Below are 18,693 nucleotides of genomic sequence, written 5' to 3'. Positions count from 1 at the left end.
ATGGCTACTTTTTCAGTTCTTGTTCTTCTTTCACTTCTTCCATTCTCTATTGGAGATAAGCAAGTATACATTGTCCACATGAATCATCACTCTAAACCCGACTCGTTTTCAACTCACCGTCAATGGTATCAATCTCTTACTTCCACCTCTGATTCGATCCTCTACACGTATACCACCGTCTTCCATGGCTTTGCGGCCTATCTAGACCTCGAAGAAGCGCAATCTCTCAAAAATCACGAACACGTCCACAACATTTTCGAAGATCAAGTCTACTCAATCAGAACCACTCGCACCTCACAATTCTTAGGTCTAAACTCCAACTTTAACTTCATCGAAGGAGGCGAATTTTGAGACATCGAACGAGCTTCTGACGATATTATCGTTGGTGTTCTTGATACTGGGGTGTGGCCGGAGTCCGAAAGTTTCCGCGACACTCCCGTCCCGAAAAGTTGGAAAGGTAAATGCAAGTCTACTAAAGACTTCGATCATAAACTCTGCAACAAGAAATTAATTGGCGCCCGTTATTTCCTCAAAGCAAGAGCGAAATCCGGAGCGAAAGATCATCTCTCGGTGAGGGACTATAACGGCCACGGGACACATACAGCTACGACAATAGGTGGATCTCCCGTCGCTAATGCGAGCATGTTCGGTTTAGCGACGGGGACTGCCCGAGGAATGGCGGTTCGAGCCCGAATAGCTGCCTATAAGGTCTGCGGCGATAACGGCGGCTGTAATTCTGCTGATATTCTTAGTGGAATGGATCAAGCTGTCCGAGACGGTGTTCATATAATATCTAATTCGATCGGATTTCAAGCCAGTCCGTATTATTCTGACGCTGTCGCTATTGGTGCTTATCTTTCGACGCGAAAGGGAGTTTTCGCTTCTTTCGCCGGAGGTAATGCCGGACCTACAAAATCGACAGTAGACAATGTAGCTCCATGGATGATGACTGTGGCTGCCGGAACCATAGATCGAGACTTTCCGGCTAATGTTATTCTCGGTAACAAAAAACGATTTTCCGGCGAAAGTTTCTACAGCGGACCGGGAATCGGATCTAAACCGTTGAGTTTAATCTATCATAAAGGGAAGAATAGTTCGAGTAATTACTGTTTGGAAGGTACGCTTGAGCCGGAATTAGTGAGAGGAAAAGTTGTGGTCTGCGATTATGGGGGAACGGACAAGCGGAGAAAGGGATGGTTGTACGGAAAGCCGGAGGAGCTGCGATGATTTTGGTGGTTGATACGGTGGTGAAAGTGTTGGATTCGGAAGTCGATTTGGCGCCGGGAATGGTGGTCGGGAAGAAAAACGGCGATTTGATTAAGGATTATATTAAGTCTGATCCTAATCCGACGGTAGTTATTGGATTTGGAAACACTGTGGTGGGAGTTCGGCCGGCGCCGGTGGTGAGTTCGTTTAGTTCGAGAGGGCCGAATAGTATCACGCCGGAGATCTTGAAGCCGGATATATTGGCGCCCGGAGTGAATATATTGGCTGCATATTCTGAGGCTGCTAGACCAACGGGGTTGAAGGAGGATAAGAGGATTGCTAAATACATTATTATTTCAGGTATACTCTGTTTTTGCTGTTTTATTTAGGTGCAAAAATGGGTTAAATGAATTCGTGGTTAACTCAACTCCAATTTGTTTTAATAAAAATACTCAATTTTGAGTTTTGTAGCGATTCTAATGGTTAAAATACATCGGAATGATATCATGATTGACACATGAGTATGAGTCAACCCAGATGTCTAACTGAAACATGATATCTATTTATGCGCCACCTAGCAGCCATATGTCGATTAATTTTATGGAAAAAAAAACAAAATCATTTCGGTTTGACATCTAAGTTAACTCATGCTCACGTGTCAGCCATGACATCATCTCGATGCATTTTAACCATTAAAATCACCGGAGTGACTTAATTGGGATAATACTCAAAGTTTAGTGATTTTATCAAAGACAAATTGAAGTTGAGTGACCATTTTGAAACAACTATGTAAGTTTAGTGACCAGCGACGCATTTAACTCGTGTAAAAATATCTCCAATATTTCCGTCGGGAGCAATTGAGATAATGTGTAAAAATATCTCTAACGTTAATAGTCAGAAGCAATTTTACCTCTAACGTCTAAAATGATATAATTTAACCCTAACGTTGGCAACCAAGAGAAATTTTACTCCTAACATTGATAAACGAAGTCAATTTGAGAAATGATTCATCAAAATATCTTCTCGGTTATGAAACTTGACATCTATACTTCACATGCGAGTCATTTTATCACTAATTAGTAACAGATCATAAACATATGATTAGACGTGAAATGTTTTTATTGAAAAATTATGAAATGTACTGTCTATTATATCAGTTGGACAAAATTCTCTTGGTCAATGTTAGAGGTAAAATTGCATAATTTTACACGTTAGGGGTAAAATTGCTCCTAGCTTAGGAGGATTTTTGCATCTCATCCCGGAGCAATTTTATTTCTAACGTCTAAAATGATGCAATTTTCTCTCTAACTTTGGGAGCTAAGAGCAATTTTACTCCTAACATTGACAAGTTGGGTCAATTTAAAAAATTATTTATCAAACTGTCTTCTCGGTCATAAATCTTGTCATTTACACTTCACACGGCACCATTTTATCACTCATTAATAACAGATCACTAACATATGATTAGACGTGGAAAAAAATTCACTGTCTTTTGTACGAGTTATACAAATAATTTCAAATATTTGACCAAATTGATAAATCTTAATCTCCAATTCTATTATTAAATCACAAAAAATCTGATTTTTTTTAGAACCAACTGATATACCATTGGTGCATAATAAGAGATAAAATTTATGTGTTCTACAATAATATTAAGGGTAAAAATGTTCTTGGTTGTCAACGTTAATGGTTAAATTGTACCATTTTAAACATTAAAAATAAAATTGCTTCTGACTATAAACATTAAGGATATTTTTTTTTTGGTATGTTATCCATTTTTTTTTTTTGAATTGGTATGTTATCCATTTATTAAATACTTTATTAGCAATGGGATTTAATAGAGGAAATGGTTTGAATAACTAATTTACTCTTACCTTATTAGGGATGAATTGAATGTTTTATACTCCAACTTTAATCTATTTACATTTTGATGTTTTTAATATTAATATAAAAATGTAATTTTTTTTTATAAAAATGTACTTTTAATATTTAAAATAAAAATTTAAGAATAAATAAATTTTATGTATTAAAATATAAATATGTTAAGTTTATGTATAAAAGATATGATTTACCTATTAATAAATCAGTTATTTAAATAGATTGGTGGATTAAACTATTGAATAGAATAAAAATTAGTAACATTATAATGTAATATAAGGATAAATAGTGTAATAAACTATTTATCTTATTTTTATTATAAAATAAACTAGGCATTATATTTATTTGGGTCCCTAAATTTAAACTTTAAAGTCAATTAGGACCTTAAACTATTAAAGTCATCAATCAGGTCTCTGAACTAATCAAAATTCATCAATTGAATACATATCTTATCTTAAAATCAAAAACTATGATTGTTTGATATAAACAGTAATAATCTCTATGTTAGTTCAATATAGATTGTAGAAAAGGGTCTGAAACTGTTTAACAGAATGATTTTCTACAAGGCTTCAATTGATGATTTTTGTTTAGAATATGGCCTCAATTGATGATATTTTATTAGTTTAGAGATCTGATTGATGATTTTGATAGTTTAAGGTCCTAATTGACTTTGATGCCTAATTTAGGGAGCCAAATAAGTATTATGCCAATAAACTATGATATTTTTATTAGTTTTTTTTAGATATTTTTTATTAGTTAATAAGGCCTTTTCACTATTGAGTTGAAAACGATTCAATGTTATTTTAAAAATAAAAAATTGAACTCAATTTCACAAGTTAAATACACCGCTGGGGCCGGTTTCCTGTTGCGTTAGGGTTTTCCCAGTCAGAAATATATCTGAGTTTGAATCATGTTGACGTGTCATCTAAATCATCATTTTTTATCGCAGAAATCGTCAAAGTGACATAAATAATTAAAACAAAACTAAAAGTTGAGTAATTTTACAAATTGAAGTTAAATAACCATTTTAAAATAACCATACAAATTTAGTGAGTAATGATACATTTAACCCTTTCTAACACAGGACAATTTAAATCGTATGGTAAACATATAACTAATTCTTTATCTTATAAAATTAAGGGTAAATAATTTATTAGTTTTCTCGTTTTTACTTAACATATTGTTTGAAATTTTTATTTTGAAAAATGCATTATAAGGTCCTTAGTTTTTGTTACTATAGTCTTTTAGTCATTCTGTCTATTTAAAAAATAAAATAACCACTATATTTGACATAAACAGGTAAAAATAAAATAACATAATAACAAAGCCATTTTGTATCACAGTATGGTTGCCCTGAAAATTAAGATATGTTTGGTAAAAATCTAAAAAAGAATAACAATAAGAGCAAAGGGTACCGTGGCAAAAAAATATAGATCTTATAATGTGTTTTTAAAAATAGAATGACTAAAAAGTGTTGTTAGGTAAAAATGTGTGTTTTTCAAAATAGGATGACTAATAAATGTTTTTTTTTAAAAATTGCGCACAATGAGCTTACATTAAGAAGAAAGAAAAATCTCAACCGCATTCGGATGTGATTCGAACCCATGAACTCCCTAATCCTAGGTAAGCTCTCAACTACTAGGCTAATAAATTATTTATCCCAAAATTAACTAGTTTAGGACTAAATTGACATTTTTTCATGACTTCATAAACCAATTTTAATTTAGTGCATTTATTTTCACTTCAACGGTTAAATTACTACCTCCGTCCCATAATATAAGTTATTTTAGACATTTTCACACAAATTAAGAAATATAATTAATATAGAGCCTAATTAATGAATTTTACATGGATTAACTTAAAAAAAGTTATCTCTCATGTAATGGTTTGGAATGTTAAAAACACATAGATCAAGACAAACAAATTTAATGTTTGGAACGAAAAACTAAACTAAAAAATCTTAGAAAACCAAAACGACTTATACTTTAGAAAAAAAAAGTGACTTTCTAAAACGACTTATATAATGGGACGGATGGAGTAGTATTTAGGGCCTGTTTGGTTCAGCTGTTCGCTAATAGCTGTTGCGATTGCTGTTAGCTGTTAGCTGTTTGCAGTTGCAGTAAGCTGTTAGCTGTTGCTGTTAGCTGTTTGTTATTAGTTGTTTAATTACTCGTGTTTGGTAAAATTATATTGAACTGTTGCTGTTCGGATTTAAAATGTCTAAAATGGACATGTTTTAAATTAATAAACGATGAAATTATAAAAGGTAAAATGTCAAAAAATGCCTATAACGTTTACAACTAGGAATAGTTTTACTTTTAATGTCTAAAATATTGCAATTTTACACATAACGCTGGTAGCTAAGAGTAATTTTACCCCTAACATTGGCAAATTGGATCGATTTCAGATATTATTAGAAAACATAGATATTTTATTTCTTATTCTACACTAATTGCACATATTAGTAGTTCTAAAAAAAAGATTTCATATTTTTTTGTGATTTAATAATAAAATTATAATTTAATATTTATAAATTCGGTGAAATATTTGAATTTTTTTGTCAAACTCGTACAAAAGATAATATATTTTATTATTTTTTTAGAATTTTTTTTTACTTCTAATCATATGTTTGTGATCTGTAACTAACGATGGTAAAATGGTACACATGTGAAGTGTAGATGACAATATTCATGACCAAGAAAACAGTTTGATAAATTATTTCTCAAATTGACCCAACGTATCAATGTTAGGGGTAAAATTGCATTGGGCTGCCAAAATTAGGGGTATAATTGCACCATTTTAGACGTTAACGGTAAAATTGTTTCTAGCTATAAATGTTAGGGGTATTTTTGCACCTTATCCTATTATAAAATAAAAAATATGTTACACAAATTAATAAAAATAATCTATATAAAAAATAAAAAATTTATTGAACACAATAAAACCTTATTTTTTTGGTAATTATATTGTAGAAATATAGATAATATTAAAGAGCAAACATATTTTATGGAAATAAGAAAGATAATTTTGTCAATAACAAATAACTGCAAACAGCTGTTTATGAAAAGCTCCAAAATGCTGCAGTTTCCAGAGAAAACGCTAAACATTACAATTATATAAACCTAACCAAACGCTATATTTCCTGCGGTTTGGAGTGAAACGCTAAACGTTCATCCGAAAAGCTGAAACAAACACCCTCGTAATATTTCAATAATGATCTCTGATACAATGTTGCAACAAAGAATTTAAAATTGTCCTTCAAGCTCAAAAAAGTTACATGAATAGAATGGTCTGACTCTGCTTTATATTTACAAAAGTGTCATTGTTGCATTATTGTTGAGCGTCGTTAATATTTTATTTAATGAATAGAAGTAATTTGGATGGAAATTTTGACAGGCACGTCCATGGCATGTCCACATGTATCTGGAGTAGCTGCATTGCTAAAGGCAGCTCATCCAAATTGGAGCCCAAGTGCTATTAAATCAGCCATCATGACCACTGCTTACGCGTATGATAACACACACTCTCCCATTACTGATGAAGTTACTGCTCAATCTTCAAACTCGTGGGCATACGGATCGGGTCATATTGACCCGAAGAAAGCCTTCAACCCTGGTCTCATCTACAATAACTCGAATGAAGACTACGTAACATTCTGGTGTTCATTAGGTTACCCTCTTTCTGTTGTTCAAGCAATTGTCGACGATCCCAATCTAACTTGCTCAACAAAGTTTAATGATCCAGGAGAGCTTAACTACCCGTCATTTTCGGTGTTGTTCACCAATAAAACCACGGTCAAATACACTCGTGAATTGACCAATGTCGGTGTTGCCAAATCTACATACAAAGTTGTGGTGAGTGCGCCACCAACTGTGATCGTGACGGTGACACCATCGCTATTGGAGTTCAAAAAGTTAGGGGATAAGCAAAAATATGCAATAACATTTGTAGCCAACAAAAATGTGAAGCCAATAAGTGATGCGGAATTTGGTTCAGTCGTTTGGAGCTACCAACAATATAAAGTTAGAAGTCCAATTGCATTTACATGGAAATAATAGTACATGTAAAATATCGGGTAAATTATATTTATAGCCTCTAAATTATAACAGTTATAAATAAATTACATTTTTACCCGTAAAATATCCGATTGTGGATGTATCAATTACCTAAATGAAGGAGTTTAATGTATTGTGTTTGCATATGTGTTTGTAATACCATATAATGGGAATATACGTGCCTTTTAAACTCGTGTCATAAAAATTTGCTTGAGAGTCTTATTTAGGAATGTAAAATTGGGTTATATGATCGTGTTATGTGATCTAAATATTTATCGAGTTGTAAAATATCAATCTCCAACTCTATTATTAAATCATAAAAAATGTAAAATAAAAGATTGGTGCAGAATAAGAAATAAAATATTTATGTTTTTTTTTTTATAGAAACAGGAAAGGAAAACAAACAACAAAGAAAACTAACCCGGGATCAGCCTAGGAAGGCTAACCCCAATCATATCCTCTAAAAGAAGAGACGAAAGAAAGATGAGAGGATCAGAAAGGGTAGAAACACTTAACATCCCCTCATGCCCAGCTACTGCCAAGCGATCCGCAACCCAGTTCTATTCCCTGTAAATGTGGCTGAACTTTAAGAACTCAAAGGAAGGGTGAAGCCTTAAAATAGCTTTGATAAGATTTTGGCTGCTAAGACAAATAGGCTGGTTATCAGAAATCCTGTTGATTGCCTCTATGTTATCAGATTCCACAGATAACCTCTTAACACCCAGGCTAATGGCAAGCTTGATACCCGAGAGAATACCCCAAAGTTCCGTCGAAAAGGAAGAACCCATCCCCAGGTTCTGGGTAAACCCAGATAGCCAAACGCCACTTGCATCACGAAGAACTCCTCTGGCAGCAATCTTGCCATTGGTAAGGCAGGAGCCATCCGTATTCAGCTTCACCACCCCTTCTCTTGGCTTGCTCCAACCAACGAGGTGGACCTCTCTTCTCTGGGTAGACCTGGCAAGGGGATCCCCTTTGAAGCTTTCAGTAATAATAGAGACTTTTTTCGAGAAGAAATCAAGTAAGTCAGGAATAAAAACAGCTTTATCAGAAAAAATCTCCTCATTCCTCCACTTCCAAATTTGGTGATAGATGATAGCAAAGAAAATGTCACCATGCTCCATGTTAGCCAATAATTTCCCACTAGCACCATCAGAGAACCAGTCATAATCAGAGTGGGCCATGAAAGAAGGAAGAATGTGGTGAGGGAGAATTTCCTTCCACACCTCTTTACTTTTAGAGCAATCCCTTAGAGCATGGCACAAAGTTTCAACATGGCCTCTGCATCTACTGCAAGCTCCTGAATCCGCCAAGTGCCGTCTGTGCCTATCCGAATTAGTAAGCAACCTGTTCTTGACTCCTAGCCACAGGAAACTCCTAATACGGTAAGGGATTTTAAGAGTCCAAATGGATTTCCAAGTATCTGAGAGAGGATCGGCCCTATTAGGGGTAAAAGCTTCAAAGGATGACTTGCAAAAATAAACGCCATTGTTAGTCAGGGCCCAGCGATGCCTATCATTGTCTTCATCATGATTACTAATCTTAACTCCTCTAATTCTAAGAAAAGTCTCCAGGTTAAAGAAGGTATCAAACTTTGACCAGATCCAGTCTCCCTCAGAGTCCACCACATTGGGTGTAAAATTGACTCAACTTGTCAATATTAGGTGTAAAATTGTCCATAATTGCCAACGTTAAAAATAAAATTGTATTATTTTAGCGGTTAAGGGTAAAATTACTCCCGACTATTAACGAGTATATTTATACATTGTTGCTCGAACTCGATGATAAAAAGTTCATCACGCGTAATAGCTGAGAAAACAGATATATATGGAGAAAACAAAAGAAATAATTGAAACTAAATTCTGAGAAAATCAAGTTTGCTATTATTGTACCCAAAAAAAAGTAAATTACATCTATAGTCATTGAACTTTACTCATTTTAATATTATGACCGTTGAACTTTACTCATTTTAACAGTATAGCCACTGAACTTCAATTTTTAACCATATGACCACTGAATTTTACATTTTTGAACATAAGTGGCCATGCAATGCCTCAAAATCACTGTTGACATCCAAAAAGTAAACAAATTCGAAGAGTTTATGATATTCTAAGAAACTTTAATTCTTGAAAATTTCCGTTTTGAGATTATATTTCAGTGTTGTTTAGTTAGGAGAGAGTGGATTTTTAGAGAGAGAAAGATCCAATAAAGGTAATTTTGAAAAATAAAAAATGTGGTTTCATAAATGTCATTCTGAACAACTTTAATTCTTGAATATTTTAATTTTGAGATTGTTAACGGTCATTTTAATGAGTTAATTAAAGTTCAGTGGTCACCGATGTTAAAAAAGTCTAAAGTATAGTGATCAGACTGTTAAGAATTGAAGTTAGTCGCTACAATATTAAAATATATAAAATTCAGTAGCCATGGGTGTAATTTACCCTACAAAAAATTGTGATATTCTCAAAATTAAAAAATTATATATTTATTTACAATTAATTTAAAAATTTAGGGGTAAATTACACTCATGGTCACTGAACTTTACTCATTTTAACATTGTGGTCACTAAACTTCTTTTTAATATTGTGGCTAATAAACTTCAACTTTTAATGGTATGACCACTAAACTTTAAACTTTTCAACTATGGTGGCCACTTAACTTTTAACTAACTCCTCAAAATGATTGTTAACAACCTCAAAATAAGAATATTCAAGAATTAAAGTTGTTCAGAAAAACATTTACCATGAAACCACGTTTTTTATTTCTAAAACCACATTTTTTGGAGCTTTCTCTCTCTAAAATTCATTATCTCGCCTAACCAAACAACATTTAAATGGCCTTAAAATGAAAATTTTCAAGAAGTAAAGTTCCTTATAATAACTTTTAACTCTTTAAATTTTTTATTTTCAGACCATCAACAATTGTTTTGAGACGTTTAATGGCCAACAATGTTAAAAAATATATAATTCAATAACCATAATGTTAAGAATTGAAATTCAATAGCCACAATATTAAAATCGCTAAACTACATGAGTGTAATTTACCCACAATTTTAGTTAGTTAAAATAGAAATTCAATGGCCTTTATTTTCCACTTCACGGTTAAATTAGTATTTACTATTTTATTTAGGTTTAACATATTCCTATCCCTCTGCATTTGTCTAAAAGAATCAATTGCTCTTTTATATTTGGGTTAAGGGTAAAAATATCCCTAAAACTTTAGGTCATAAGTAATTTTATCTCTAACATCTAAAATGGTATAATTTTACTCTTAAAGTGGATACCCAAGAGCAATTTTACTCCTAACATTGATAACACGTATATTTTTGTTCTTTATTCTGCACCAATTGCATATCAATTCGTTCTGAAAAAAGATTTCATATTTTTTATAATTTAATAATAAAATTGGAGATTAATATTTATAAATTCGGTGAATTTAAATTTTTTTTATCCAATTTGTACAAAGGACAATATTTTTTTTAATTTTTTTTCACATCCCAACATATGTTTGTGATTTGTTACTGATAAAATGACGTACCTGTGAAGTGTAGATGATAAGATTCATAACTGAGAAGACGCTTTGGTAAATTATTTCTTAAGTTGACTCAATTTATCAACATTTAGGGGTAAAATTGATTTTGGCATCCAACGTTAGGGGTAAAATTGCATCATTTTAAACGTTAGGGTAAAATTAACTTTTTAAAATATTCAATTTATCCTCTGAACTTATTTAAAGTAACCTATCAACCTTTTAAAATCTATGTGACGGAATAAAAAAATATTTTGAAAAGGTTGAAAAGTACACACGTTAAACAAGTTCAAGAAGCCAATAGAGCAATTTAGGAAAAGTTGTGGAGCTAATATGTATCTTTCAAATAGTTAATAGTTACTTTAAACAAATCCAGAGGTTAATAAAACTTTTAAGTTTACTAAAACTTTTTCAAATAATAGGGAACATTCAACTGTTTAAACAAACGGTCGAACGTACTTGTGCTTGGCCATAACTACAACTGTTCTCTGAATTTTTAAAAGTTTCAAATCACCTCTCTTTTTATCCAATTATATTTAATTACCTCATATTTCTCAATTGAATTTAATGAATGTAGAAAATGAGACATGCGCTCCACTACGTGAATTTGGACGAATTTTTTTGGCAGACTCATCCAGTTTTATAAAGTCGCTAGATGCTAGTCGGACGAACATAACCCCCAAAGATTAATCGGGAATTAATAAAAAATTAACCAGATTTGTACTTTTTTATTTTTAGATTTATTTAAATAAATATTATATAACCACATTTAAAATATAGATTATACTATTTAAAAAAATAATAATAAATATTATATAATATAAAAATATAAATATTATCGATTTTATCCGCTTAAACCAACTTGTCCATCTAACCGACTTGACCGATGTTACCCGGCTTGACAGTCTAGACGGAAGAAAATCGGGCTCCCGACTTATGTGACCATTTATACATAATTAGACAGTGTTGTAAATATCATATATTGACCGACTGTTCACCGACTTGACCGTTCTTTACAACACTTGGTACATCCATGGCATGCTGTCGAGTTTCTGGAATAGTAGCATTACTAAAGGCATCTAATCCAAATCGGAGCGGAAGTGCTTTCAAATCAGCCATCATGCCCACTGATTACACATGATAACACAAACTTTCCCATTAGCGATGAAGTTACTACTCAATCTTCAAACCAATTGGCATACGGGTCGGGTAAAAATTCACTCGGAAAAAATCTTCTCACCTGGTCTCGTTTATGATAACTCGAAGACTACATAACATTCTAGTGTTCATTAAGTTACTCTCTTTCTGTTGTTCAAACAATTGTCGACGATCCTAATCTCACTTGCTCAACCAAATTTAATGATCCAGAAGAGCTTAATTACCCGTCATTGACCAATTTGTTTGTGTTGCTGAATCTATATACAAAGTTGCGGTGAGTGTGCCACCAACTGTCACCGTGATGGTGACACCATCGGTATTGATGCTCAAAACGTTAGGGATAAGCAAAAATATGTGCAATAACATTTGCAGCCAAGAAAAAATGTGAATATCAGGTAAATTACATTTATAGCCTCAAAATTGTTACGATTATAACCAGTACAATTATCTACTGTGGATGTGTTAACTACTTGAATAAATGAGTTTTTTTTTTGTTCGCATATAATGGGAACATATAGATATATAACCTATTAGTTCCTGAGTTTATATATACTAGACTGAGTTTTTCTATTTCCAAAAACATATTATAAAGTTTCTGAATTTTGATAAAAAAAGTATCTACTTGATCATTCCATCCATAAATTTTACATAGATACCTGTATCTTTTGATCATGAATTAATTTATATAAATATATCCATTAATTAAGTTTTATATAAATTGCTTTTGTTGTATTAATTCAAATGAAAAGTAATATTATTTCTCTACAAAAAAGTAATATCAGTAATAAAATTGTATTAATATTTAAGGTAGTTTTAATTAAAAATAGGCTATTAAATTTATAATAATGTAATATTTTAATTTGAATAATAGTTAATCTATATTTTAAATTTATAATAATGGTTCTTGAGAACTCCTGATTTTATTTGATTTTATTTGTTCTATATCGTATTCTAATTTTCATTAATGAAATTTTCCTTTTTAATTAAAAAAAAGTAAGGTTGGTTTGAATGGTTACGGACCTCAAGTTCGTTACATAAAACTTTAAGTGAATTACTATACCTAGCCACTAATTCCTACCTCTAGCCTCGGGAATAGACCGAACTACCCTTTGCTCAAAAATTGAAAAAAGACAAAAGCTCTCAAATACCTCATACACTCTTCGATCAAATGCGGACTAGTTTTTGAACCAAATCATGGATCGTGAAAGAGGCCGTAAAAGGAAAACGAAAACGGTAAGATTTACGGTTTTATGTTTTTGATTTGCGGTTCGTTTTTGAATCTGTGGAAGAAATTTAAAAAACGTTGGAATCGCAGTCGGGCGTATGAACATCACGCCCGACCGGTGGTTCCGGCGTATGAACATCACGATACGCCCGACCGGTGGTTCCGGCGTATGAACATCACGCCCGACCAGTGGTGCGGGTGTGATAGCCGAACGCCCGAACCATAGGTCGGGCGTGATATTCATACGCCCGTCCCATAGGTCGAGCGTGATGTTCATACGCTCGAGGGGTTTTTAAAAAAAAAAAAAACAATTATAGTTACATTTAAATTAAATTGTTAAATTTTTAGTATGATTTGATTATAATTTATATGTGAAAGTTTGTTATTAATTTGATTATAATTTATATGTTATATTTTTAGATTAATTTAGTGTAATTTTTGTAGAAGGAGCAGCCTATACTACCGGGGGAAAATCCATCCCATCATCTGCTCGTCGTCTAGATATGGATGACGAGGAGGATACACCACGGCATACGATATTGCGTGGTATTGATATATCTGGTCGTAGGCAGAGAGGGGCTGCGACAGAGCATGTGCGGAGGGGTCCGATTGTGGATCAGCCCGATATTCGTGGATCAGAGGGGGCGACGGATGACTGGAGTGATAATTTGGAGGTGGTAGCCTAGGTACTGCGACAGTCTGTAGTTGGACGTGGTGGCGAGGGTGAGGATGTCGATGAGCAGGCGACCCAGCGCAGATGAGGTCGCTTTGCAAGTACATTAAGACGGAATAATTTCCGTCTCTCATTCCGTCAAGCAGATCTGCGGGATTTCTCCCGCCAGTTCATTTTGACGGAAAATTTCATTCCGTCTCAAAATTCCGTCTCAAACCTTGACGGAAGGTTTAGACGGAATTCCGTCTCATATTTGTGACGGAAATATTTTCGTCACAATATTCCGTCATAGTTTCACAGTTTTCTAGTAGTATAATTTTAGTATTATAATTTTATAGTTTTAGTATAATTTTATTATAATTTATATTTTTTTTAATCAAGTATAATTTTATAGATTTAGTATAATTTTAGTATAATTTATATTTCAGGGACCAGCAAACGTCTCACAGTTAGTGAGGACGAGAGCTGGACTGTTAGTAGACCGGTGGATGGTGGCCCCGTTGATGGTTCCGTGATTTCTAGTTTTCTAGGACATGTTCCTCACGGATGCTAGGAGGAGAGCTTCGGTCGTTTCTGACATGCTACAACAGAGCATTATCATGTCAGAATTTGTGGGTGTGGTATTCTGGTGCGTCACCCGAGGTAAAAATAATTTAGTTTGTCAACATTTATAGTAATTTGTATTTTTAACTATAAACCTAAAAACATTCAGTAATTGTATATGTGTCATTTTACAGCTGAAGGATATGATCGAGAAGACTGGGTTGTCTCACCTTCCATCTATCATGTTTAAGAACCTCGACACTCCGTTGTTGATTGCGTTCGTGGAGCGGTGGCAGCCCGATACGAACTCCTTCCACATGCCGTTCGGGGAGATGACTATCCAACTGCATGATGTATGGCAGATTCTTCGTATCCTGATCGACGGTGCGATGGTGTCTGAGTCTCCCAGTACTGAGCGGCTGCATGCCATGAGCATGATGATGTTTGGGGTGGATTAGGAGCAGCTTCTATCACCGACCCGACATTACTAGAGTGGTGGAGGTGTATTTGTTGATGATGTACATAAGCTTGCCATCGAGGGTAGGGATGACGCTACTCGGACCACATCGTGGATGTGGCTTATGCTCGGATCCACTTTGTTTGTTGATAATAGTGGAGATAGGATCAGGCCGACCCATCTTACTGATCTTCACGACGGTGTTAGAGGGGCAGCTGGACTTTCATGGGGTTCTGCTACACTTGCCACGTTGTATCGGCAGCTGGGGATAGCGAGCAGAGGTGACTGTTCTGGTATATGCGGATGTTTGACCCTACTACAAGCGTGGATATACGAGTATTTTCTGGTGTTCCCGCCGCATAGACTAGCTCACATGATCCCAGTGGACCGTCCCCATGCATGCAGATGGGAGGTCGGGGTACCAGGCAAGACGACCGCCCAACTAGATACCATACGTGGGCAGTTGGACCGTATGATGGCAACAGGGGTATTTTATAAAATTTTAGTATTAGTTTAAGTATTATTTATAGTATATTACTATTTATTATTGAGTTTTAGCTTTTTTTTTGCAGGTGACGTGGTTGCCTTATGGTACTGTCCCCGATGATGATCAGCTTCAAGTGTCCTACGCCGGTTGGATACACTGTAGAGACATTGTCGAGCCGTATATGCCGGATCGAGCGTTGCGACATGTCGGCTATACTCATCCTATCCCAGCTGAGCGTATTAGACCTGATAAAGCAGTACGACCATGGAGTTCTTTATCATACAGACTCACGCATTCCTTTGTCACAGTTGAGGATACCTGGCAAAGTTTTCCATTGGCTCGGGGCATTGATCGGAGGAGATGCCGGCCAGTTGGATACGATCCCACTGCTTATGATGCTGCTTACACAGACTGGTATATGCGATATCCACATCCTCATCTCCTTTATGCACCACATGATGGACCGGTCCAGTATGCTCGCGCCAACAGCGAATTTGTAAGTTTATTATTATTTAATATTATTATTTAGTATTAGTTTATATGTGTTTATTTTGTAATATTTATTTTTATTTTTTTTCAGTGGGTCAGCTGGTTGTGGCGTGTCACCCAATGAGCGGCTACCCACCGATCTGACAAGGATGCTCCACTCATTAAGTGGGAGATGGATGAGTTTATGGACGCGTTTCGTCGGACGAACTAAATGCCGTAATTATATGTACTCTTTTATTACATTTTAACACTTTTGATATTATATGTACTCTTTTATGTTTATTAATTTTTATTTTAATGTTTATATTGTTAAATTTTATTTGTTAAAGGGTAATCCGAGTTAAAATGTCGTAATTTTTATTTCTAAAAGGTTAATTTGAGCTAACCACAATCATCAACAACCAATTTATTCAGAGATTTATTCACGCGGACATGAGGTAATCACGCCTCACCCTGTGGTGAGGCGTGATTACCTCACGCCCGCGTGCCGGGATGATGCAGATCGGGTTCGGGACGTGTTAGTTTTAATCATAAACTAACAAAGAGGTTCTTCTCAAGCTAAACTTGAAGGATTGAATCCCGGGTTTTACGGACTAAATCCGTAGGAAATCAAAGATTCCCCAGTGTTGAAGGTTTCAAACCTTAACAAACTTCAATGAAGAAGAAGATATATTTTGTATTGATAAAAGTTGCCTTCTTACAATGGAAATGATGAATTTATATCATCCAAGACCTAAAGATGAAATTACAATAAAGGGTAATTACTTATAACTAAATAGATAAACCTTAAAGGGGTAAGGTGGGGTAAGGGAAAACAAGTGGCAAACTAGTAAATAAGAGCTAAAGACAAAACAACAATTATTAATGGCAAAACAGTAAATATAGTGGGCAGGCTAGTGTCAGACTTGTTCCCCCTTGGTGAGCAAGTAAACCCTATTCTCCTTGGTGAGCAAGTAATCCCAAGCCCCCTTAGTGAGCAAGCAATCCCAGAAGTAGATCCACCGAGGTAGATACATCGAGTGGATCTGCCAACGTAGATACATCGATTAGATCCGCCGAAGTAGATACAAGGAGTATATACACCGACGTAGAAACAACAAGTAGATACGTCGACGAGGTTACGACAAGTAGATACGCTGATGTAGATACCTCGAGTAGATACGTCGAAGTACATCCGCCTAAGAAGATACTTGAGGGAGATACGTCGAAGGAGATCCTCCCCACATAGATGCTTGAAGGAGATACATTCAAAGTTGGTACATTGAAGTAGATCCGCCCAGGGGATATTGGAAGTAGATATGTCGATGAGTAGATCCGCCCAAGTATATGCCTGAATGAGATACGTCAATGCAGATCTGCTAAAAGGATACTTGAGGGAGATATGTTGAAGTAGACACGCCGGAGGGGATCCACCCAAGTAGATGCTTGAAGGAGATCCATCGAGGTAGATACACTGAGGTAGATACTTCGAGGAGATCCATCGAAGTAGATCCGTCAATGAGATCCATCGACGAGATCCATCAAAGAGATCCGTCGAAGGAGACCCATCACTGAGATCCATCGGTGAGATCCATCGGTGAGATCCATCGAAGAGATCCGTCATCGGTGAGATCCATCGACGAGATCCAACGAAGAGATCCGTCGATGAGATTCGTCGAAGGAGATCCATCGAAGGAGATCCGTCGAAGGAGATACACCTAAAAGTAAAGATACACTTGGACTTTAGGTATGTCTTCCTCCTCTTCTGAATCACTTTCCCCACATACTTGACGAAATTTGTTGCCTTGCTACTTCCCTAACCTAAACTTGGAATTTGTCGAAAAGATGTCCGCATCTCGAGAGATGTATTTTCCCCCATTTCATCATTTCACGGGGCTAGAGGTGAGAAATTGAGGTTATATTTAACAACATCCAACTTTAATTGGGAGTAGATCCATCTAAAAGTTGTGACAACAAGATAAATTACAAAAAAAAAACTATTTTTTTACTAGAATCATACATGTTAAAATTAATTAGTAATTATTTCATAAATTTTAATTTTACTCATTATATTAAAAAATTATTGATTATTTAATTTATTTTTCATTTAATCGATAGTTAATTAATAAATTAAAAATTCAATAGTACATAAATTATAAACATCATACAAAATAAATATGATGTGAAATATATATTTGAATTAAATACTAAATTCTTGTAAGTTTTGATTACTCATTTTTAAATAAAAATACATTGAATTATAATATAATTTTATATTGGTATTTATTTATTTTTGGTTTAATATCATCATAGCCCTCTCAAGTCGATTGACCTTCTAAAATTAGACTTGTGACAACTAACTCCCTCAACTTGCATATTTTGAACAAATAACATCTGAGATTGCTCAATTGGAACAAATAACTCCTCAAGTTGTTTATTTAGAATAAATAACTCCTAAATCCAAAAAAACATTCAACATAATATACATCAAAAATAAAAGATTTCAAAATATCAGTTGTTACATCTAACTAATCTACTGATATATTAACTAAAGAGGAAAAAACTCCCAAAATAACCTATTTACGGGGTTATTTGTTTCAAATAAACAAGTTGAGGGGGTTAATTATCACAAGTCTAATGTTCGGGGGGTTAGTTGCAGTATTGGGCTAACTTGAGGGGGCTTGGAGGATATTAAACCTTTACTTTATTATAAAATTGATATTAGTTTATATCTCTTGTTTTAATATAATAAAAATTATATAAAACTTCATTAAATATAGGGTTAGCTGCAAAAATATCTCTAATGTTTTGGATCGTGAGCAATTTTATCTCTAATGTCTAAAATGGTGCAATTTTACCCCTAACTTTGGAAGCCAATAGCAATTTTACCCCTAACGTTGATAAATTGGGTCAATTTCAGACACTATTATAAAACACTGATATTTTTGTTCATTATTCTGCACCAATTTCATAACAATTCGTTCTTAAAAAAAGTATTTCATGTTTTTTATAATT

The 18,693-nt window shown here is 34.3% G+C and overlaps 1 pseudogene; it reads left to right on the top strand.

Annotated features, from left to right (window-relative positions):
* Nucleotides 1–7,350, top strand: LOC136202039 (subtilisin-like protease SBT1.8; annotated as a pseudogene).
* The last annotated feature ends 11,343 nt before the right edge of the window (nt 7,351–18,693 follow it).

Source organism: Euphorbia lathyris, chromosome 8 (assembly GCF_963576675.1).
Source record: "Euphorbia lathyris chromosome 8, ddEupLath1.1, whole genome shotgun sequence".
NCBI classification, from domain to species: domain Eukaryota; kingdom Viridiplantae; phylum Streptophyta; class Magnoliopsida; order Malpighiales; family Euphorbiaceae; genus Euphorbia; species Euphorbia lathyris.
This window is presented reverse-complemented; position numbering and strand designations above follow the sequence as displayed.